Raw genomic sequence first — 16,948 nt, forward strand, 5'->3', positions numbered from 1 at the left:
CACGTCCCTTGGCCTGCGCCGCTTCCTACAGCCTGCATTGGCCTGGAGCGGCGAACTGCGGCCAGTGGAAGCCACAATTGGCCGAACCTGTGGACACAGCAGGTAAACAAACCAGTCTGGCCAACCAGGGGCTTTCCCTGAACAAGCGGTGGACCGGCTTTGAGAACCACTGGTGTAGACAAACCCTTAGTTTATAAAGAAATAGAGGGATTACACTTGGTGCACCATACTCCCTTCTGCTTCTGTGAGTGGAGATTGACCAAAACCCCTGGGTCTAGCTGGGGTTCAATGATGAGAGGAGTGGAAGTGGAGAGAACTGATTCCTCAGTATGCTTCTTGCTTTCCCCAGACCTTTATTCAGCCCTCCACACTCAAAGATCCCTAGGGGTATGATGGAGGCAAGTAACTTTAAAAGAGAATATTCAAACTGATCTGTGAATTTAATTAGTTTTTTTTAAAGTGTTCATTGGCTGAGGTCAGTTATGTCAAGTTTTAGCCCAGCATGCATTTTAACAGTTAAATTCTGAAAATAAATTCTAAAATAGAATTTCACGTAAGAGCAGTTGAAACATTAATGCTATAATGTTTGGTCCATTAATCCAGCAAGGGCTATTAGCCAGGATGGACAGGGATGGTGTTCCTCCCCTCTGTTGGCCAGAAGGTGGGAATGAGCGACAGGGGATGGATCACTTGATGATTACCTGTTCTGTTCATTTCCTCTGGGGCACCTGGCATTGGCCACTGTCGGAAGACAGGATACTGGGCTAGATGGATCTTTGGTCTGACCCAATATGGCCGTTCCTATGTAAAACTAGTTAAGAAATATTTTGTTGATTTTCTTTAAACATTTCTCTTTTTACTTTACATGAACTGAACAAAATGATTAAGTCTTCCATTTAATGAAACATAATGAAATTCTCACATTGGTCCTCCCTCATCACATTGTAACTACAGATATTATATATACATCATTTTTTTGACAATCCATTTTAGTCACATTTTAAATCAGGTTTTCACTAAAATAACTACTTTTTTAATTAACCACCTTTTAAATTATAGTAATTAAATTCAGATGATACTGTATGCATGAAATGCTGATTCCCCCCCATGCTACATAGTGAGTCATCTCTCAATACACATCCCGTATTTGTTTAAATGCTACCTTTTCTGTATTTAGTTTGTTTCTAGCTTGTTAGCAAACAAATGTTTCTGCTGTGTGATTTATAAAATAATGCACATCTCAAAGAGAGCTAATGATAATAGGCTATATAAAAACTAGTATCTTAATGCTATATAGAAATATTGTTTTTTCTGAATTTGGTTTGATATAATAAATCTATTAGAAAGCAACATGTTTTAACTTGTCTTTTTGGCACTTTATTTTATGAGGTGAAACCTAAGACCGATTACATACATGGTTTTCTAGAGTTCCAACAGTTGCAAAATTAAATAACTTTTGTGAAAACATAGCCAAAGTGAAGATTATATTTAATCTTATTTACTCTATATTGCCTGTCTATTATAACATGTAACACAAAAACTTAGAAGACTATGCTCCTACTCTGTACATGGCTCTTCAGAAACATTTGGAATTTCAGCTTATTAGCCATTTAGTTTGTTTCTTTTGATCATTATTTCCTTCCTTCCAGTAGTTTTAATTGTAGCGTATACAATGCAACTTCATTACCTAGTGGAGTTCAGGGCTTTATTAATGTGAGAATCCCCATCACCACATGATTCCCTGGGTTGTCCTACTGGAGAACCTCCTGGCTGGCTGTGTGTGGTTGGGGATCACCAGATAGCCTAACAAATTTTGCTTCAGTAAATGTATATGCATGAGATCATGAAGAAAAAGAATACTTGTTAGTTGTAATGCAATTGTCTTTGTAGGAATTGAGCATACGTATCTGTAACCATTTTTATGCAATGAAAAAAGAACCATCACTCTGGACACTCTTGAAAATCCCCTAAAATATTCAGTTATACAAATAGACAGTTTTCTCAATCACTTCCCACTGAGCAATAATCCTACAGTAGAAAAAAACTACAGCCATTTAAACCACCACACCATGGTCCCACCAATATATATTATCTGCCCTCACAATTCTCTCTGGATCCCATAAATCAGAGAGAAAGGGTGGGCTTCAGCAGCATATACTAGAGGTCAGCAAAATTTGACAGTGGGCTTGTCTTCATTACAGGGGTAAGTCAACCAAAGTTACGTGACTCTAGCTATGTGAATAACATAGCTGTAGTCAACGTACTTTAGGGCAATTTACTGGGGTGTTTTCACTGCACTGCATCAATGGGAGATGCTCTCTGGTCGACTTCCCTTACTCTTCTCTAGTGTTATCTTAATTACTATATGTCTATTTGTAATTTAACTGTGTCTTAAGACTTTTGAGTGAGATTTGTCTAAGAAGTAAATTCAAAAATCTGCTTTAATCCATGGTGAATGCACCTGCTCAAAGCAATATGAAATGATGTTGGTAAACTAAGCAAAATATTTGTAATCATCCTTGAATTATATGGTAACTTGAGAATGCTTCCTACCAACAAAGTTTGAATCATTATGTAATTCTAACCATAACTGAATTTGAAAGCCGAAGGTTAAGGAGTTAATCAAACCAAAATGATAGTCAACCTATTCCCAAGAAGAACCCTGAGGTCATTGGAGTGAAATGTCTAATGAGCATATTTTTGAATCCTACAGTAATTGAGTTTAAAATATTGTTCTTCTGCCATCTTGATACAGCAGCATGTGGATGTTGGAGTAGTGAGCTTTGAGGGCAGTAGTGAATTCAAGTGCATTGCTTTTTATACTCTGCTGCAATACCAGCACCTGTTCAGAAGGCAGGATTGATACATCATAGTTAAGGCTGCGATTCTTTCATGGAGGACATGGAAGTAATGGATTCCATGACTTTCTGCGACCTCAATGACTTCTGCAACGGCTGATGTGGCTGATTTCAGGGCTGCCCGAGCAGCTGGCACCAGGGACCCCTATGGCCAGCTGCACCGGCCGCTGCTTGAGCAACCTGGGGCCAACTGCTCCGGTGGTCCCTGGGGCCAGCCACACCAGCTGCTGCTTGGGAGGCCCTGGGCAGCTGGTCCCAAGGACCGCCTGAGCAGTGGACAGTGCAGCTGGTCCCGGGGACTGCCTTAGCAGCGGCTGGTGTGGCTGGTTTCAGGGACCGCTGGAACAATGCTGGTGCAGCTGGCTCCAGGGAGCACCCGAGCAGTGGCCGGTGGGGCTGGCTCTGGGGAGGGCCCAAACAGCAGTCCTGGGGGTGCCCTGGGGACCAGCTGAACAGAAGTGGTCCTGGGGCTGCTGGAGCAGTGGCCCCAGGGGCACCCAGAGGACGTCTGAAGCGCAGTCCATGGGAGCAGTGGCTGGGGGGCAGTCAACCCTCATCACTGGAGTAGCAGGGCCCTAGAAGTAGATTTACTCACGGGTATTTTTGGTAAAAGTCGTGGACAGATCACGGACCACGAATTTTTGTTTATTGCCCGTGAGCTCTCCATGACTTTTACCAAAAATACCCATGACTAAATCTTAGCCTTAATTATAGTTAAACTGTGAAATTGTTATACAGTAACTACAGGATCTTTGGGCACTCAGTCTACTTTTGTACCATCTATGGTAAGGGGACTACAGGTTAGTGAAATTTTTTTGATCAGAACATTTTTTGGTGGTGTCATAAACATAAAGGGAAGGGTAAACACCTTTAAATCCCTCCTGGCCAGAGGAAAAACCCTTTCACCTGTAAAGGGTTAAGAAGCTAAGACAACCTCGCTGGCACTGACCAAAATGACCAATGAGGAGACAAGATACTTTCAAAGCTGGAAGTGGCGGGGGGACGGGACACAAAGGGTTCTCTCTGTCTGTGTTTTTTTTGCCAGGACCAGAGCAGGAATGCAGGTCAGAACTCCTGTAAAGAGTTAATAAGCAATCTAGTTAAATATACGTTAGATTCTGTTTTGTTTAAATGGCTGATAAAATAAGTTGTGCTGAATGGAATGTATATTCCTGTTTTTATGTCTTTTTGTAACTTAAGGTTTTGCCTAGAGGGATTCTCTATGTTTTGAATCTGATTACCCTGTAAGGTATTTACCATCCTGATTTTACAGAGGTGATTCTTTTACTTTTTCTTCAATTAAAATTCTTTTTTTAAGAACTTGATTGCTTTTTCCTTGTTCTTAAGATCCAAGGGTTTGGGTCTGTGTTCACCTATGCAAGTTGGTGAGGATTTTTATCAAGCCTTCCCCAGGAAAGGGGGTGTAGAGCTTGGGGGGATTTTGGGGGAAAGACGTTTCCAAGTGGGCTCTTTCCCGGTTATATTTTGTTAGACGCTTGGTGGTGGCAGCAATAAAGTCCAGGGACAAAAGGTAAAATAGTTTGTACCTTAGGGAAGTTTTAACTTAAGCTAGTAAAAATAAGTTTAGGGGGTTTTTCATGCAGGTCCCCACATCTGTACCCTAGAGTTCAGAGTGGGGAAGGAACCTTGACAGGTGGAAAAACTCAGATTTAGGTTTATGGAAACATTTAGCAAATTGATGTTGAATTAGTTGAATTTCTTGCGTGAAAATGCCTTCTTTCCCCTGGCCACACCCCTCAAAAAGTTCCCCCAAAATTTAAACATTTCACTGACATTTTTTAAATGAAACATTTTGAATTTTTTATTTGAAATTACTTCGTTTTTGAAACTTTAGTTTTATTAAAAAAAAACCTTTAAAACATCTTGAAATCAAAACAAAAGAAGTTCTTTCAGGTTGAACAATACAGTTAGTATGATCTGAAACGTCTACTTTTTAATTCACCAAAATTTTTGTTTTTTTAATTTTCTTTTTCTGGAATTGCCTGCAAACTGAGGAATCAGTTATTTGCACAGCTCTAAGTGGGAGTTCTCACTTGGAATAATGGGGGATATATATCTCAATATAGATGTGCATGGCACTTCATAGGCAACTGTAAAATGACAGTGCCCTGCCTTTAGAAGGTTACATTCTAAATTAAACATGGCACAGAAATGGCTGATAATTATAAATATGGAGCACTGAAAGTTCTTAGACACTAGTGGTGAGCACTATAAAAAAAACCAAAACCCCAAGAATAGAATGTGGCAGGCTACTATAGTGATCAGTTATGAGACATGCTTGTTTTTATGTCTGCAGCTTGTTAGTTCCACTTTCTTTTCTAAGAATATATTTGAAGATGGTGGACTGAAGACCAGGATGAAGGTCAGTCACCAATATTGTACCCTAAGTTAATTTTTTACTTACAGTACTTTTTGGACCAACGTCAGCTCAGGTGAATTTGTTTTATCACTATGTTCAGACAAAAGCAGTGAGCGTGCTCTCTCTCTCTATATGTATATCTATAACCTTTATCTAGATCTATAAAATTAAAATCTAATTCAAACAAAACACCTTGCAATACACTGGTGAATGCTTCTTGGCTATTCCCTCTACAGTTTTCCCAATTCTTGCAAGTTTATTGAGAGTCTTGTGATAGTTGGTGTTTTTTGTAATGTCCCAGTTCCTGGAGTCAAGACCCAGATCCACAAAGAGACTTGGACGCTTAAACCCCAGATTCAGGTACCTAAATCCTGGATTCAGGTATCACAAATCCCCCATTTGACTGCGGCCTAAACCTATAGGCACCTACATTCACTTGGAGATTAATTTTTGCTGTAAAAGTTCACTAGGTGCCTAGGTTTGTGCTTCTGGGCATGCACACTGCTGCCTCAGGAAGACGTCTGATTCAGGTATCACAAATCCCCCATTTGACTGCGGCCTAAACCTATAGGCACCTACATTCACTTGGAGATTAATTTTTGCTGTAAAAGTTCACTAGGTGCCTAGGTTTGTGCTTCTGGGCATGCACACTGCTGCCTCAGGAAGACGTCTGGATGCTTATCTCACCCCTACGCCCGAGCATGATCCTCAAGACAGGTGAAGGCATCCTCCCAACTACCTATATTGTTTGTGGGGCCCAATCTGGTAGGGATGCTTGGAGCACACCTAACCCCAAACAAAATGAGTGGGGAGCAAGAAGACTCCCTTATAAACTTTAGCCCAGAATTTAGGGTACTTGTGGCATGTGGAAGATTCTGGTTCAGTTACCCCCTACATCTGCCTGAAAAGGCAAAGGGATTTAACAGGGGTCTCCCACCTCTCAGGAGACTGATCTAACCACTGGACTATGGATTGTTTCTCCTGTTGATGCTGTTCCGCTGTGTATAACTAATTAAATATGCAGTGGATCAGCGACTGAGTGACAATGACTCTGTATAGTCCTGTTATAAGGGAGGTTGCCTCCTCCTCCTCTGCTGGTGGTTGTGTGCGCAGTTAGGCATGTGCCGCCATCATTCTTGTAAGAAATATCCTTAGCGCCTGCTACTCCTCCAGGACAGGGTTCTTGGCTGTGGATTGCAAGCAGAGATAGGTGCCTCCCTGAAGCCCAGACTTGGATGCCTCTATCTGTGGGCGGGGCAGGGATTACAACACATACTTCTTATCAGCATCTCCCATTGGCTAGCATAGGTGGCTCCCTGCCTAACATGCTGTCTTTTGTGGATCCTCATTCTTAGGTGTCAATCTATCCCTATACATTGTATATGGAACCCAGATGACTAATCCAGAGTTTGAGGATTCCAGTGATTTTTCTAGGTGCCTAAGTCCCTTTGTGGATCTGGGCCCAAGTGATTTACATGAGAACCTCAGCTTTCATTTTTAAAAAGAGTTAAGTGTGTACCCTAATGGTTGTGCAGAAAAACTTGAAAACATGAACCCAGAAGGTTCAAAATCCAGCAGGCAAATAAAAAGACCAATTTTTCTTTTTAACTTAAGTCATGAAATGTTAAAATAATTACATCATTTTCTGGGTGGCTGACTCATGACTCAGTATTGATTGAGTTTGGCAATGCTGCTTTTTATTAGCTTTTCTTAACTGACAGAGCAACTTAGGTCCTGACGTTCAAACCTCACTGACAGCAAGTACCACGCATGCAAATAGTCCCTTTGACGTCAACAGAACTACATCTTGAGCAAGTACCACACAATCAATAAGGGTGTCAGAATCAGGCCTTAGTTTATAAATACTTACTTCTTTATAATAAAAAAATCAGATTTACGCAGCCATAATACAGCTGAAAGTTCTCTACTCAGGATAAAGTACTCAGTTCACAGTCTTTTACTCAATCCACTTGGGAAATGGATTAGTGTCACATAAAATGAAAGCTGTATTGCTTAGTTATCTATTCTGTGGCACAACACACCGAAGCCATCTTTCCGTTTCACCGGTCTGAAAGAAAGACTACTTTGAAAGAGCTGCCAGAGAGAGCAAAATGACACTCTAGCATACTGATGGAAATTATTCATAGATTAGAAGGTCAGAAGGGACTGCTAGATCATATAGTTTGATCTCACAGATCTTATTAGTGGCTATGGCCCAAATCTTATATGTACCGACCTACCTTTAAGCACATGAAGAATGACTTCAATGAGACTACCTGTGCTTTAAATTAAGCACGTTCTTAAGTGTATCTAGACTCAGGCCTATGTTTGATTCTTTTTTACAAAAATATGCAGATTTCTAAAAAAAAAAATAAAGCCCTTGTATTTTCATTAATTGCGTCATGTAATTTTGAACACTGAGACATTTTGGTAATGATATGATATAATTAATAATCAGGTCTGAATTAGCTGTATATCAGTAGGACACCCCATGAACAAAATGTAACATTGGTTTTCATAGTTTAATTTTTCAGAAGTACTGGGCTTTCTCTAATACTCCATGTCACTTCTTGTTAACCTGAAACCATCATTTCCATTAGAAACCATGAAAAATGGCCCTGCTACACTAAAACCAATTAACTAAATAACTACTTTATTAATCATGAATAAAACATTGAGGTCATTCAGCATTTTGCTGGGTCAGGTTCTAAGTCCCTAACCCTATTATACAGTTTGTCTGGGATAACTGCAACTATTTAATTAATAATTATTACACTATGGAAGAGAATTAAAATTCCCCCATTATTTAGTGAAGTATTTTAGTGCCTCTGTAATTCTGAGGGTTAAATCCATTTTTGATTAGCCATGTTGTTAAGTGTCTGTTCTCAAATGCTGATAAAGTGCAAGAAATTACCTTTCAAATTACAGTAGTGTCACCTATGAATGCACTCAATGTCTCCTCGGGTATTTTTCACCTTCTGTGAAGAAGACAAAATCTACTAATTAAACATTTCACATTGCGAGTTGAGCTGCACAGTGTTAACTTTAGATTTCATACGAATTCACATGTAAGAAGGGATGTGTGTGAGAGTATTGACAGAGCGGATCCAGGGTGAGATAGTGACTTCTCATCATTTGCTACTCTTCTCCAATCCCCTTCTCAGTCACTGTTCCTGGAACCCCACCTAGGTTATGTTTACACTAACACTTTTGTCAGTCAAACTTATGTTGCTCAGGGGTGAAAAAAACCACCCCTGACTGACATCAGTTACTGCCAGAAATGCCAGTGTGGACAGAGCTATGTCAGTGGGAGACACTGTCCTGCTGACATAGCTACCGCCGCTCAGTGGGGGTGGTTAAATTATGCTTGCGGGAGAGCTCTCCCCCATTGGCATAGCGCAGCTGCATCAGTACAGCTGTGCTGCTGTAAGGTCTTTTGTGTAGATATAGCCTTAGGCTTTGATCCTGAGAGCCACTGAGTGAGCTTCACTCCTATTGAAGTCAGCGAGAGTGAAAGACATTTAGCAGTCCTTCCCAGGCAGTACATATGTTGCAGAATGGGGCTTCTAAAGACTTGGGTATGTCTACACTGCAATAAAAGACCCATGGCATAGCCATGGCTTGCCTAGGTCAGCTGATTTGGGTTCACAAGGCTACACAATTGCAGTGTAAATATTTAGACTTGGTCTCAGAGCCTGGGCTCCAGCCCAAGTTCAAATAGCGGCACTGCAATTGCATAGCCCCATGAGCCCAAGCCCTGCAAGCCCAAGTCAGCTGAAGTCTTTAAACCACGATTTGAGGACTTCAATAGCTCAGACATAGGTGAGAGGTTTTTCGCAGGAGTGGTGGGTGAAATTCTGTGGCCTGCGTTGTGCAGGAGGTCAGACTAGATGATCATAATGGTCCCTTCTGACCTTAATATCTATGAATCTATGACCCCAGGCTCTGAGACACAGTGCTATAGGTTTTTTTTATCGCAGTGTAGACATACCCTGTATTATCTCTTTTAATGGATTCCCTGCTGCTTGCTAGGAAAGGAGAATCTCCTTAGCTCAGCTCTCCCTTTTCACACACACATCTCTAATCCCACAAAAGGGAATAGAGCACTAACACTATCCATCCCGTGTTCCGAATGAGGCAGGGGTCCTGTGGAAAACAATAGTTGGTGATCACGTATTTAAAAGACTGTATCATAATGAATACACTCAGGGGAGTGAATTTTGAGTGCTTGAATTTACCACCTAAGTGTTCTTTACATATATAATGCATACAATTATGCACCTACAAGTACTGCACACCAATATTAAAAAAAAAAATTCACCAGCAAATGGTGATGGCATATGATGCATGAGTGAGCAAAAGGGGGTATATTGAATGAAAATGAGCATGTAAGGGCAGCACAAATGTCTATAGGCTCACTTACCCATGTAGCTACTTTGGTGCGATCAACAGAACCAATATTTTATTTCCAAAATAAATAAATTACATGCTTAAGTCTGCGTTTACCCCAAACTAAAAACACACACAAAAAAAAAAACAGTAAAAGGACCAAAAAAAATGCCAGCGTCTCTAAACAACAAAGTAAAAGAAGCAGTTAGAGGCAAAAAGCACCCTTTAAAAAATGGAAGTTGAACCCTATTGAGGAAAATGCAAAGGGGCACAACCTCTGGCAAGTCAAATGTAAAAGTATAATTAGGCAGGCCAAAAAAGAAATTTGAAGAGCAGCTAACAAAAGACACAAAGACTAACTACAAACAGTGGCGCTGGAACACTTTTTATAATGGGGGTGCTGAAAGCCAGTGATCCCCAAACCTTTTACCTTGCACCCCCCTTACCCCTGTTCATGCCTCCTTGCCCCCCAGAGCTGGGGGCAGGAGTGGGGCCGAGGCTCTGGGAGGGGGGATGCGGACAGGGTAAGGGGGCCAAGGCTGGAACCTCAGCTGGGGGCAAAAGCAGAGCCCCGGGTGTGGGACTAGCAGCTGGGGTCCCAGGCACGGGGCTGGTGGCGACCGGGGTCCCGGGCACTGGCCAGGCATAGGCACCAACTTCTTCTGGTGCCGGTGCGTGCTAGACACCCCTCTGCCCCCAGCCCCACCCCAACTCCACCCCTGCCCTGCCCCGCCCCATCCCGTCCCCATTCCAATCCCTTCCCAAAAACCCTGCCCTGGCCCCGCCTCTTCCCCACCTCCTCCCCTGAGCACGCCATGTTCCCGCTCCTCTCCCCTCCCACCTGGAGCTTGCTATAGCTGTTTGGCGTCGGCAAACGCTGGGAAGTAGGTAGGGGAGGAGGTGAGGTGGGGCGGGGTGGGGAGCTTGGCTGCTGGTGGGTGCAGAGCACCCACTAATTTTTCCCTATGGGTGCTCCGGCCCCAGAGTACCCACGGAGTCAGTACCTGTGCAGCCAGGGGTTCTGCAGCACCCCCTACACCCTTAGTTCCAGTGCTTATGACTGCAATCTTTTTAAGTGCAGCAGAAGGAAGCAGTCTGTCTAACAGTTAGTGAAGCCAGACCACTATCTGTTCGATAGTGGTCTGGCATGATCAAGATGCTAAAGTAGCCCTCAAGAAAGACGAGGCTGTTGTGGAGAAGCTAAATGAATTCTTTGCGTTGGTCTTAAATAGGCAGTCTTAAGATAAGAGGAAAAATCCTTTAATGGATCAGGTTTCAGAGTGGTAGCCATGTTAGTCTGTATTTTCTCTAATCCATCAGTAACTGGTTAAAAGATAGAAAACAAAGGATACCAATAAATTGTTAGTTTTCAGAATGGAGAGAGGTAAATAGTGGTGTCCCCAAAGATCTGTACTGGGACCAGTGCTGCTCAACTTTCATAGCTGATCTGGAAAAATTGGTAAACAGCGAGGTGGCAAAATTTGCACGATACAAAATTACTCAAGATAATTAATTCCAAAGCAAACTGCACAGAGTTACAAAGAGATCTCACAAAACTGGGTGACTGAGCAACAAAATGGCAGATGAAATTCAGTGTTGATAAATGCAAAGTAATGCACATTGGAAAACATATTTGCCCCTTTCCAGGCCTCTGGAATCTCTCCTGTCTTCCATGACTTTTTGAATATAATTGCTAATGCTCAGATATCTCCTCAGTCAGCTCCTTGAGTATCCTGGGATTATTTAATCAGGTGACTTGAAGACATCTAATTTATCTAAGTAATTTTTAACTTGTTCTTTCCCTATTTTAGTCTCTGATCCTACCTCATTTTCACTGACATTCGCTATGTTAGGCATCCACAGATAGGACTGTGTTCCCTCACATTCATAGATTCATAGATACTAAGGTCAGAAGGGACCATTATGATCATCTAGTCCAACCTCCTGGACAACGCAGGCCACAGAATCTCACCCACCCACTCCTGCGAAAAACCTCTCCATACTGCCAGTCTCTCCCTGCAGATTAGGATGAATGAATCCCTCACTGAGAGAGGCTGGTGGTGTGATAGAAACCAACAATTATTTCCATTAGGGCAGTACCTCTTTTTAGCAGAAATTAGGCTTCTCCTCATTTTGTTTCAGGCAGATGCTATTGCATTGTGAATTCTAATCTCTGCTTTAGTGTGCTAATTCTGTTTAGGTGCTTATGCCAAACAATGGGCGACATATATCAGTCGTGATTGCTCTAAACATAGTATTGACTTTTCTTTAAAAATTACAGAATTGAAATCTGAAGCTGCATTGGTGTCTTATATTTATGCTCTGAATTCAGGTAGTACATTGTTCAGGAGGAGGTGGAGATCTGTGGCTGTTCGAAGGGCGATAGTTGAGTCTGAGAAGATGACGTGATGAATGGAGTGAAGGTGGGTGGTTAATGGCTTACCTGCTTATTTCTTTGGATTCTGTGATTTGTGTTGAGCGCAGTCTTACAACCTTAGCTCTACGTTAATGAAGGTTTCTATGCTATATTGTGTCATTTGGTCTGGTTTATTAAGCTGTGAATGGATTCACAATTTCTGTTAATTTTTCTGCAGGCAAATTCTCATTCAAGATCAATATTCATGCTTCTTTAATTGTATAACTAAGTAGGTACAGAATACTAAATCTCTTCTATGTGCACTTTATTGTTTAACTATAAAAACAAAATTTGATTTATGCAGCTGTTTAAAGACATAAATATTCTGTGAGCTTGCTCCTAAGCAGCTGTGCACCTGGAGAAAGAGCAGAAAAATCAAATTCTTTCTAACAAAAACACCACTATATTACTACTTTGCAGAGTAGCATTAGGTCAGAGTTTCCATTCCATTTCAGAGTAGAAATCCTAAGAGCATGATTTTTCAAATGTAGAAGGAAACTCCTCTCATCTACTGGGGAAGACCATTGACTGCAGAAGATTAGAACAGGTTAGAGGAGAAATGGAATCCATCAAAGGCTGCCCTTTTCAACTCAAAAAAGTACTATTATCTCCAAAGTGAAATTAAGGATTATTTGATCTTGGTTTGAATAATTACCTGGTGTCTGAAAGTCTATCCAAATCTGGGGGCAGATCCTGTGTCCCTTATTATTATTCTTTCAGGAAATCCTTATTCAAGTAAACTGTTCCATTCAACTATGTGTGTGAGTATACCATTTGCTTGAATAAGTATTGCAGGATCAATACTTATGTACCATTACCATACATCTCATTCTGATTTTTGTCATTTAATGTCTTCTGTCAATCAAATTAGCTGCCCTCTGCTGCAAACTCTTACTCATGCAAATAGTCCCCTGACCCCCTTATCTGACTGATGTACAACTCTTCCGTATGCAAAATTGGCTTAAAAATATCAAACAGGTTTCCTTTCATGACTTCATCTGTTTCTACATGGGCCAGAAAACACACTAAGAACCAGCTTTCTCTAACTGCCACTGCCTGCAATAGTGGCATTTCAACACTTCCGTATTTGGTCTTGACATGCAAAGGCTCCCACAAGTTAATAGTTTAAACGTTTATTGAATCTTGGTGTGATGTTGCGCCCCATAATGCTTTATAGAAATATGCTTATGAGCGTAAATATGACATAACTGGAATATGTTTTATGTTAGATAGGCCATGTAACATATCTTTGCAAAGGTTATGTTCTACTGCATGTATTCATCCTTTTCGTATGCATATATCATTTTTATATCTGAAGTTATGAGTGTTGGTTTTATGCTTGTATTTAAAGTTTTGCTGTAGGAAGCACATAAGGCAGATTTGGTCAACATAGTGTGAGGAGAAAAGGAGTACTTGTGGCACCTTAGAGACTAACAAATGTATTTGAGCATAAGCTTTCATGAGCTTATGCTCAAATACATTTGTTAATCTCTTAAGGTGCCACAAGTACTCTTTTTCTTTTTGCAGATACAGACTAACATGGCTGCTACTCTGAAATAGTGTGAAGAGGTTATTCAAGTAATTGGGAGTACTTGGCTAACAATGGACCTCGACTGATGCCAATCCACATCTGAGCTTTCCTAGGAATGTTCAGGCTAACATGTGGGCAATGGAGTCGGCCTGTAGAGAACTGAGTCATACATGGACAGGTGACTTGCCCATGTGGCTCCAAAATGCCATCTTGTAGCTGGGATTCTACACAGGGGGAAAGATGGGTTTCCACCCACAAGAGAGAGACTATATAAACCCCTGGAAACACCTCCATTTTGTCTTAAGCTGGCTCAAGAGATAGCTTCTCCTGCCTGAAAGAAACTGGAATAAAGGACAGTAACTACAGGGGTGTGAGTGATTGCTGGACCCAGACGAGGAGGAAGTCTAGTCTGTAAAAGAAGCTTATTGGAACATCTCTGAGGATGAGAGTTACCTGAATTTAGTTTCTTACTGTCGTAGGCTTAGACTTGTGTGTTTTTGTTTTATTTTGCTTGGCAATTTAGTTTGTTCTATCTGTCATTACTTGGAACCACTTAAATCCTACTTTTATATTTAATAAAATAATTTTTACTTATTAATTAACCCAGAGTAAGTAGCTGTGCATATCTCTCTATCAGTGTTATGGAGGGAGAACAAAGTATGAGTTTACCCTGTATAAGCTTTCTACAGAGTAAAACCGATTTACTTGGGGTTTGGATCCCATTGGGAACTGAGTATCTGGGTGCTAGAGACAGGAGCACTTCTTAAGCTGTTTTCAGTTAAGCCTTCAGCTCTTGGAGGACGTGGTTCAGACCTGGGTCTGTATTTGTAGCAGGCTAGTGTGTCTGGCACAACCAGGCAGGGCACTGAAGTCCCAAGCTGCCAGGGAAAACAGGCTTAGAGGTAGTCGCAGCACATCAGGTGGCAGTCCCAAGGGGGTTTCTGTGACCCAACCCATCACACTTGGAAGGGGTTTGACTGGGGTGGGTGATATTTATGTTATAGAATCAGTTTGCCCAGATGTGACGGGTTGGATCACAGAAACTCCCTGGGAGCTGCCAACTGATGTGCCAAGACTACTTCTGCCCCTGCTTTCCCTGCCAGCTTGGGACTCCAACACCCTGCCTTGCTGAGCCCGACACGCCAGTCTGCTCCAACACAGACCCAGGGTCTGAACCACGTGCCCCAAAACTGCAGACTTAACTGAAAGCAACATAGGAAGTGTTCCTGTCTTTAATACTCAGATGCCTAACTCCCAATGGAGTCCAAACCCTAAATAAATCCATTTTACCCTGTATAAAGCTTATACAGGGTAAACTCATGAATTGTTTGCCCTCTATAAAGCTGATAGAGAGAGATGCACAGCTGTTTGCCCCTCCCCCCATGTATTAATGCATACTCTGTGTTAATTAATAAATAAAAAGTGATTTTATTAAATACAGAAAGTAGTATTTAAGTGGTTCCAAGTAGTAACAGACAGAACAAAGTGAATTACCAAGCAAAATAAAATAAAACCTGCAATTCTAAGTCTAGTGCAGTAATAAAACTGCATACAGATAAAATCTCACCCTTAGAGATGTTTCAATAAGTTTCTTTCACAGATTGGATGCCTTCCTAGTTTGGGCACAATCCTTTCCCCTGGTACAGTCCTTGTTCCAGCTCAAGTGGTCGTTAGGGGATTTCTCATGATGGCCCTCCTATTTGTTCTGTTCCACCCACTTATATATCTTTTGCATAAGGTGGGAGTCCTTTGTCCCTCTGGGTTCCCATCCCTCCTTCTCAGTGGAAAAGCACCAGTTTAAAGATGGATTCCAGTTCAGGTGACATGATCGCATTTCACTGTAAGACTTCATTATTCACTTGTCAGCACACAGGTATACAGGGGGACTTACAAGTAAAACAGAGCCATCTACAGTCAATTGTCCTGGTTAATGGGAGCCATTAAGTTTCCAAACCACAATTAATGGCCCACACTTTGCATAACTACAATAGAACCTCAGAGTTATAGTTCATATTTCTAGTTTCAAATACAAGAGTGATACATTTATACAAATAGGATGACCACACTCACTAGATTATAAGCTTTGTAATGATACCTTACAAGAAACCTCTTGCATGAAGCATATTCCAGTTACATTATATTCACACTCATTAGCATATTTTTATAAAGTCATAGAGAGTGCAACTTCACACCAGATTCATTACTATGTATCCCTGGTTTCTTTCCTTTCACGAAATCAAATATAACTTTGAACTGAAGATTGGTTACACTGCAAATTAGGTTCAAATCACATCTATTTTGAATCCCTAAAGATTTGCAAGTTCCCATTTCAAACCAGAGAAAGTGTTGCCAATGTACACCCTGTGGCCTGATGCTTTAGAGAGAAAGGAGCTCACTATTGTCACCTGTTGGTGAAGTGGGAGAACAGCAATCCAGAGGGAACTCTGATGGCATCTGTTGGAGAGCAAGAGGAATTGACTGAATGGGCCAGACCTCATTTGCATTTCAGTCGAATGGTGACTGGGTCATGTTTATTATAGTTCAGTTACATTTTAAGTCTGGGGGCAATAAAATACTATTGACTTGCCTGGGAAATACAAGGACAAGACATTGATATTGAATGTGCCTGGGGTCACTCTCATAGAAACTGCTGTAAGGGAGCCTGGGCACAGTTAGAAAGGGAAAAGAATCTCCTATTTTATGTGGGGAGTGCCTCTTTGGTGGCAGCATCTTTGAGGTGATGACAGAGCAGGGTGATGGTGGTGGCAGGAGCTGAACTACCTGTATAATGGAGTCTAGTGTGGGCCTCCCTACCCAGCAAGTAAAGCTGAAATCACCCTCGCTGGCTCAGGTGGTAGGGTCCTCAAAGAAGCTCAGGCAGCACTGACCTACCAGCATGCTTGGACTTCTTCAACCTATTCCAGCTAACTGTGAGTGGAGGGAGGAAGGAAGTGGTTAGAATGCACCAGCCACTCTCAATTGCCAGGACGAGGCTGGGACTATGGTTAAAGGGCGTGAGAGTCTTACCTCATAGAATTTGTTAATTTAGTAATTGCTTGTTTCCCCAAGTTTATTCTGCTGTCCTTTTTGCTTCTTTGTTTTAACTCTTTGGACTCAGTGCTTGCGAGTGGGGAAGTATTGCCCATCAGGGTTGTCCTGGGTAGTGCATACAGTCTCAGGTTTCTGGGTGGGGGCTGAAGCCGTTGTTATTTAAACCAGAGACAATTGAACCTGGCCCTCTTTTGCTGCCATCAACACCTGGCAAAAGGTTTACACCAATACCAAAAACATCACCTTTGAGCTTGTGTTAAATACCATACATTGGGCTGCATGATGTATGTGAAGAGAAAGGAGGGTGAGAAGATGGGAGAACT

The sequence above is a fragment of the Lepidochelys olivacea genome (genome assembly GCF_965140295.1).
Source record: "Lepidochelys olivacea isolate rLepOli2 genome assembly, chromosome: 4".
Classification (NCBI taxonomy): Eukaryota; Metazoa; Chordata; order Testudines; family Cheloniidae; genus Lepidochelys; species Lepidochelys olivacea.